This window comes from Mesitornis unicolor, unplaced genomic scaffold (genome assembly GCF_000695765.1).
Source record: "Mesitornis unicolor isolate BGI_N332 unplaced genomic scaffold, ASM69576v1 scaffold43645, whole genome shotgun sequence".
In the NCBI taxonomy this organism is placed as follows: domain Eukaryota; kingdom Metazoa; phylum Chordata; class Aves; order Mesitornithiformes; family Mesitornithidae; genus Mesitornis; species Mesitornis unicolor.
The window spans coordinates 4,153-12,957 of record NW_010184337.1 but is presented as its reverse complement, the minus strand read 5'-3'; the positions used below and the strand labels follow the sequence as shown (position 1 = coordinate 12,957).

Below are 8,805 nucleotides of genomic sequence, written 5' to 3'. Positions count from 1 at the left end.
GGCCTGCTCTGTACATCTACAAAGTACCTGAATTAGCAGATTTTCAAAAGCATTTAGAATAAAAATAATATATAAAAAAAAAGTCAAGCTCATCAGCCCTAGCGACAGCAGAAAGCGCTAGGAGGGCAGAGGCAGGGGAGACGGCTGGGTTTTTGTCCCTCTGCAGGACTGACAGCACCGCTAACTGTTATGCGGTCTTTCAGATCAGTGGGACCACTCTGAAAGCTTGAGGCCATGGAAGACAAACCCGGTCAGTTTTCCATTGTGGGCAAATACAGAGGGATTCACATCATGAGCCACCTGGACTTAGGTATGGGTCAGCCAATAAAGCCAGGAACTGCAATTGCCAGACCACCTCCATACCTCTGCACAGAAGTCACTCCACGTACAAGTAACAAGCTCCCATGGTAAATACACCACAGAACCTGGTTATCAACCCTAAGGAAAATAGTAAAGCAGGACAAAATATCAGTTTTTAAGGTGGAAGGCCCCCTAAAACCTTTAGAAAGTTCTGTGGGGGTAAAAAAAAAAGTTAAAAGAGAAAAAACAACCAAGAAATAATTCATCATAAGGAGCCCTGCAGGTCTAAATGTCGTTAAGGAATCCAATGTTGTAAAGAGCAAATTAGAAGTCACTTTCCGACTCAAAATAAATACTGTAGTCTATCAAGTTCTGACAAAGGGGAAGCATAATAAAAAACAAATCTCAAAATATTATTCCCTGCATCTGAAGCATTAGATTCATTCCCAGCTCTCTCTGAAACACAGGGAGCTAGCAGTTTGTCTAACAAGTCCTTGCTTAAAATGAGGGAGTCCTGTGAATGCATGAGAAAAAAATATAACCATCCCAAAATTAAAATAGAAACTGTAACAGGATTTAAGAGGTGACAAATGAAACAACTGTTATTTCCAAATCACTGCATGAAAATCATGATACCTGGGTGAAACATTCAGTCATACAAAACACATTTTCAGACTAAAAGGACTTCACCTACCTTGCCAATCTTGACAGTTTCCGAATGCTCAAAGGCTTGAGCCAGCTGTTCCCAGGTTGGAGCCAAAGCCTTGCAATGACCACACCACGGGGCAAAGAATTTGATAAAGTGATTACCTTTTAAGTCAAAGAAAAAAAGAAAAAGAGATTTAACTCAATTGGAATGGATTTGGCTGCAATTAAAGACTTGGTACTAATCTCAGACTGCAAATTTATCATGGTATTTCCTGAGTTAAAGTTAGGAAACACTGTGAATGGAAGGCCAGGACAGAATACTTCAGCAATTAGGTTTTCAATACAGTATGCAGTCCCACAGTGTTGCAAATGTCCCTGAAAATCCAAACAGCTTCACAACCTCAAGCCAACAAATGAGGTATTAAAACTGGTATTTTTAACCTAACCATTTGCTACAGTGTCTAATTCTACCACATCAATTGCTTGCGGTAGTGCAGAGTAGAAAGAACCACCAAGGAATATGCATTTATAACAGCATAAATGAAACTAAGTATCAGACATCAACTTAAACATTTCTAAGGAAACACCACTGCATTAAGTTCGTGACCTACCTACATAGTTTTGTTCAGCTTTCCATTCTCCCTTTTCTGCCCTGCTCTCTGTATTTTCATGCAAACTATTCAGAAATTGCTGCCTTTAGTAGACATTTTTACAGTGTTTGAGAGAGGAAAGCCTCTGTACTATCTCCTACTAATGTTTCGTTTAAAAGTATAATCTTAATTGCAGAGTACCAGAATATGTGATTTCCTTCAATTAAGATTACTGTTAATTCAAGATGCTGTATGATTTTGCACGCATCAAAGCAAGGCTCTGTTAACATGAAATAAAAAATGAACTTAATTAAAACAAGGAAAAAAAATCAAATTAATTTGAAAGAAACACCAGCAACTGAAGAAAAGGTGGTGGTTTTTTTAACAGAATTATTCATAATCCTTTGAAGACTGCTTTGGGGCTGATATTACTAGAACTAATTTCTAGTTTGAGGGCTTGTGCACAACAGGAGGTCAGAGCAAAGAGATCACAAAATAACTAGGAAATATAAAGTGCAATAGTAGCGTACTCTAACTTGCCTGTTCTGCACCAGGAATACATTCAAACTGATTGACATGCTTTGCTTTGGTCAAGTGAACAGCAAACTGCTGCTTCTCATGAATGAGTAAGAACATCTATTTAAAATCAGCTATTCTGTACCACATACTCTGATACACTCTCCTCCCTGATAGAAAAAAAAAAATAAATTCTTTTTGCCCTAGAGCACCAAAAAGGTAAAAGGAGACTTTTTAAGAACAAAAGTCAACATTCCAGCTGCAAGTGCTAAGTCTCCTGCTTAATTTAAGCACTGAACTTCTTGTAACTGAATTCAAGAGAGGACAACAGCTTCACAGATTATCATAAACCTGCTCAATCATCAGATATGACCATGAGAATGTCTCCTCTATGAATGCCAATGGATACATAATAAAAATATTACAATAAAAATATTAAATCATTTACACATACGCTAAACTTAACTAAACAACTTTACAGTCTGAGAAGATAATGCTTAGCATCTCCCTGGTGGCTCGGAGAAGAATCCACGAAGAATTTTGACGTAATTCTGTGTTAAGCCATACAGGCTCGGAAAGTCTAAGCTGCACAAAACGCTCTTTTACACTTGAAAATATTTCTAATTAGCTAATGGTTACATTAAGAAGCTCTACTGTCTCCCTTACTGGTGGTATCACATGGGCACAGATAGTTAATTTAATCCAGCCTTTGTTCTCAGCAAAACAGATAGAGATGGTAGGATCAGCTGTTGTTATGGCAGCCCAAAGTTTGTATTGCAAGGTCTTGCTCATTCTCTAAAAACACCTACCACATGGAGGTAAAATTTCCCATGTTAGGTATCAATTGCTCCTGGCATTAATTTTAAAGCTTCCAGACTAAATATTTTTTTAAATGGCCAAACTGAGGTGAAGTGTTTTGCCAACATTAAATTCTGGAGGAAGGAAGCTAAACAATATCAAATAAGGGGCCAGACTGGAATGGGATGAGGGCAGTAAGGAGGAAGTGGGTTGATTGTATTTATCGAGAAGAGCAGCCTGGGAGCAAGAACAAGCCAGCACCAATTTTTCTTGCAAAAACACAGAGTGGCAAGGCTGTGACTAAACAAGAAATTCAGGGAAACAGACAGTATAGTCATGCAAGTCCCCCTAGCCTCTTCCATGTGATTAAAGGTCTTAATTTTACTGCCTTCTGAGTGGAGTGTCATTCTTAAACTTTCTCATGGTGTACAGTATGTAATTATAAACTACTGCAATTTTACACAATCTGTAGTTTCATCCTCTTTCATTAGGTATTACTGGAAAATAAAAGTGGGAAGGTGGTGCCTTGAAAACTAACATTTCTGTTGCAGACTTCCCGCTACTGATGTCTCTGTAAGGAAGTTATCTTTTGCTCATGAAAAAAACCAGTTACCTTCTGCTATGTGCATCTTGAAATTGTCTGCTGAGAGTTCATACATTCCCTGCTTAGGTTCAGGGGCTTTTGGTGGTTCCACATCAGACTCTGGCTCCTATTCACGAGGAAAATTAACTTTTATTTGTCTTGTACAGTAAATACACAGTATTTATTCCTGTATCACATCATTCTGTGGTGTTACAAAGCCTATAATCTGGCATTTTAAATTCCTAAAGCAATGTCCTTATTTAGCTTGATTTAGATATCTAATTTTTCCTAACAAATAATTGCTTGAAAGCAAAATGTGGAAAAAGACTACCACACAGAAAAGAGCTATCACAGTCACTGGAATAACAGTATTTCGCTGTGCTGTAGTACAGTCACAGGACACAGTAACTGCTATGGCATTCATCACATCACCATACATTAATACACTTAGATAACAACAGTCCCTCCATAGCATCATGCATCAGCCACATCTGCCACCACACTCACTTCAATGGTCTCTGGCCTATTTAAAAGAAACAATGAAAAAGCTATTTTCTGCCCTCCTGATGCTGGAAAGAGGGACCTAATGGCCCCATAATCACAGAATCACAGAATCACAGAACGTTAGGGATTGGAAGGGACCTCAAAAGATCATCTAGTCCAATCCCCCTGCCGGAGCAGGAACGCCTAGATGAGGTTGCACAGGAAGGCGTCCAGGCGGGTTTTGAATGTCTCCAGAGAAGGAGACTCCACAACCTCTCTGGGCAGCCTGTTCCAGTGCTCTGTCACCCTCACTGAGAAGAAGTTTCTTCTCAAATTTAAGTGGAACCTCCTGTGTTCCAGCTTGTGCCCATTACCTCTTGTCCTATCATTGTTTGTCACCGAGAAGAGCCTGGCTCCATCCTCGTGACACTCACCCTTTAAATATTTATAAACATGAATGAGGTCTCCCCTCAGTCTCCTCTTCTGCAAACTAAAGAGACCCAGCTCCCTCAGCCGCTCCTCATAAGGGAGATGCTCCACTCCCTTGATCATCTTTGTAGCCCTACGCTGGACTCTCTCCAGCAGTTCCCTGTCCTTCTTGAACTGAGGGGCCCAGAACTGGATACAATATTCCAGATGCGGTCTCACCAGGGCAGAGTAGAGGGGGAGGAGAACCTCTCTCGACCTACTCACCACCCCCCCTCCTGATACACCCCAGGATGCCATTGGCCTTCTTGGCCACAAGGGCACAGTGCTGGCTCATGGTCATCCTGCAGCAACAGTGGGAAAAGAGCAAACACTTATAGGTATAACTTGCAGCAAGCCCACTGACACTTCAGCAAAGGCAAGTCACTACTTGCTAGATACTAGGGTCAGAGCTGGAAAGAATTTTTTGAAAACCCCACAGAACATTTCTTAAAATAGCTTAGCATTTAATGTTTAATTATTAAAAATACTGTGCCTGTTTAAATATAATTATGTTCTAACTGTGGTTCAGCAATTGCTAAAGCTTTATCTTGACTATCAGAAACAGTAATAAATTTAATTATAGGCCAGGCTTGGCTAGTGTATGTAAGTGCTGCCCCTAAACTCAAGGATTTTCCTAGTGATGGTATTAGCTTAACTTACCTAACCAATTATTTTAAACCCTTTCTTTAGGCTACAACGTTATCAGATAATGACTGAGCTAAAGATGGCATCCATGTTTTAAGAGGTAATTAAGTCCAACACAAATGCAATTTATAACACAGCTAAGTCACTTTTCTTATTATAGAAATATTATGGCCTACAAGTGTCAACTGAATTGACACTAAGAATTGTATCTTAAAATGTGAAAATGCTGAACATTAAAAACTGCATTATGTACCGTAGTTTTAAATACAGGAAACAAAGGGCATGTCACAGGGTAACAGATTTAATTACTATTCTGACTTGTGTGGAAGCTGTTTCATTTCATTATTGCCACATGACTTCTGTTCTTTGGAGCAGATTTCCTCCTGGAAAATGAAACCTAACCTATAGAAATGATAGATCAACAAGTCTGCAGAAGGGAATTTTTCCCTTTCCTGTTTTCTTTTCACTTACAGATGGTTCCTCATTTAGTTTCTCCAACATCCAGTTTTCCAGCGCCTGGAAGTCCCTAGGGCCTTGATATTTCAGAGGTTCTTGTCCCGGTTTAAGCAGCTTTAGGCTAAAGGAATGTAGAAAAGAGTGAGTAAAAAATTTTCACACAGGAAACATTCTTGGAAAGCAAACACACTTTTCTAATCCACAGCAATGTAGCTCAGGCTGCAGTAACAGCTCTCTTGACTATTAACATCAGCATCAGGCATCTCCCTCAAGTTAAAGGGTCATGGCTAGAACTTAGGACACCTTTTCATTCCCATGCAGGCTTTTAAAGGAGATTTTTTAAGTAGCAAAAAGAAATACTGTGTTAAAAATCAACATAGCCTAATATTACTTTGATCAATAAGCAAGAGCAAATAAAACACTGCAGTGTTCAGGTCTAAGCCTAATCGTTCATTGTGCCTATGAATCTTGTTTCACGTTGTCAGAAAGAATCAGTTTTGTTTTGTTCACCCCTCTCCATCACCAAAGGAAAAAACATCCAATGCTTCTTTTCCCAGGAATTTCTTTCTCACATTTTGTTCCCTGACTGCTCTTGGAATGCACGACTTTTCATGTGGTGTTAAACTGATTAAAAACATGCTGAAAGAAGTCAATAGGCCAAGGAGATAAGTGACTGCTTGCAGGGATCCAAGACTTCACGATTATAACATTTAATAATTGCTATCAAAACTTTTCCATTAACTACCTAAAGTTTCTACTATTAAATACTTAAAATTGGAAATATGTATTTGCTAGAGGGGAAATACTGACTTCTGACTTACTCTTATTTTTTAAAGCAAATCATAGTTTCAATTACTACTGTCACCTAGCCCTCAGCTCCCCTTGCCGAGCTGCCAATTTGTACTGCTTCTTTTTCTCGAAATGTTTTTCTCTCTTGTTCCACAGTAAAAAAAAAATGAACATATGAAAGTGCTGAAAAACCACACAATGCAAATACATTCAAGAGACAGAAGCTCCCACTGCCTTTTCTATTAAAGGTATTCGTGAATATTCTTCGTCATAATAAAAGGTCAAAAAATTTTGAGGAGGAGAAAAAAAAGCAACTTCATAATAAGGAAGGAAACAAGAAAAATGAAATAGAAGAATATCTAAAATACAGCTCATGCCAACACTTTTGAAGAGTAACAAGACAAAAATCAGCTTAAAGAGCCATGTGCACCTTTCTTTTCTTTAAAGGAGAGTAAGTTCAGCTGAGAGAGTATTTTGCAGTACCAAAAAATCCTGAGACAAACGTACTAATGAGTGCAGGGACCTACTCAGCCAGTTTTCCCCTCAGGGGGGTGGAAAGGGGATGCAGCCTTCCTTTGACTGGTGTTTAGAAAAGCACTGCAGGGTCCAGCACATCCTGGACTTGCAACAATCCCTCTGTGCCTGAGGAAGCTGTGAAATTTCCCTTGCTGGAGGTTTTTAAAAACAGGCTAGTTAAAAACTGACTCAGACGGGAAAAGAATTGATATAATGAATTTCCCTTCATCTCTGTATTTCTGTAACTAGCAGATGACTGCCTTATCATTTGTACTTTTCAAGTAGATCAAAGCAAGCACTAACTATTCCTAGATTTTCAACAACCTTAAAGAGGAGAGAAGAAAATAAAAGAGTAACTACACATCCACTCATTTTTTTCCTCTTTCTATTTTACAAGGAACAGCACCACAATATAACCTACTCAAATACGCAAAGCTGATCAACTCTCACCTTTGGGGATATTAAAATAGAGTTGTAACATTCATTGTTTCCTGGTATTTCTTGAGGAACTAAGCCACAAAGTGCCCTTAAGGATAACTCCTATTCCACAAGGACTTTGCTATTTATAACTCTCAACTTCTACTCAGTTGCACTCATCTGCGTCAAAGCGGGTGCAGCCAGGAGCGTACATCAAGTTCAGGCTGTTGCTGGGGTCAGCACAAACGCCACACAGAGTGAGCAAGGGGAAGGAAATTGAAAACTACAGCCTGTGGAAGGGCTACAGATGATTACATTCACCACTTGTGCCCACTAAGATGAGTAAAGCAGTTGAAATGATCCTGTCCAGTTTTGGAAGAAGCTTTAAAGAAGACAAGTGAAAAAAAATCCCTTTGCTTCTTTTTGGCAGCTAAAAAGGGAGCATGTGTATCTAAGCCAAAAGCACTGTCCAGGCTGATCTCTCGCAGATACTCTAGATCATGTTCTGCCTACTAAAGGTGAGGTAGTAAAGCGTATATCCTTTGTAACAGGAAAATACCAAATGAAGGTCCAGGTCCCAGGACCAAAGGGCTACAAAGAAATCCACCAAAAATATAGCTTACAAGTTAGTTTCAACAAATTGGCAGAGAACACGGAAAACTCAAAGAGAAAGAAATAGGAGCAGACATCCTTTTATACTTACGTTGGGTATCCTCGGACGCCAAATTCAGAGCACAGAGGAGTATCTGTTGTACAATCCACTTTAACAACATAGACCTGTGGGTTTTCCATGTTGTTGTATTTATCTCCTAAATCATTCCAAGTCGGCTGGAGACGCTGACAATGTCCACACCTGTGCGAGAAGGAACAAGACATTTGCTTAGCAGTTGCTCACATTTAGAGGGGAATGAATCTATTAAAAAGCCATACACAGAATGGTCAGAGATTTTGAAAAATTTAAAAACAGTTAAGTCAGAAGTCTTCCATACTCAAGCACTGTTACACTAAGCAACAGTGAATACTACTTAGTAGGATGCTGCAAACACACCTCATGTAAAAATCAAGAGATGAGAACTTCTTGCTACTGTCCTTTTACATGACAAAGCCTACTAAACAGCCACCCAAACTTAGTGAAGCTATTAAGAAAAGCACTCTTGGACTTCCAGCTTTCTAGAAAAATCCTGTGAGGCTGTTGAGCTTTCTTTCCACTCTAACATTTCAAAATACTGTGTATTTCAGCAGCGGATAAGAAGATAATGGTTTCTAGCCTCTTTGTAAGGTCATCTGTGCTTGCGCACATCACAGGAATTGTAACTTGCGAGTCATGAAACACATCAGGACTGATTTCTGAACAGGGTTTCTCAAAATCCTCTCATACCATGCTCTGCCCCAGCAGCACACCATCAACTAATTGTATCTGCATATGCACAGAAAACTGGCCTCATACAGTTGCTATAACATCAGCTCACCAGAAGTAAAAAATGGCTACTATTATTCTCACTGTTCTTCTAGTTGTTCCAGTCATTAGAGCAGTATCTTATTCCTGTAACTACAAGAAAAAAATTTAAGGAAGGAATTTTCCTTTCACTTTAATGG

At 39.2% G+C, this 8,805-nt stretch overlaps 1 pseudogene; it reads right to left on the bottom strand.

Annotated features, from left to right (window-relative positions):
• Positions 1 to 688: 688 nt before the first annotated feature.
• Positions 689 to 8,262, bottom strand: LOC104540594 (annotated as a pseudogene).
• Positions 8,263 to 8,805: the final 543 nt, after the last annotated feature.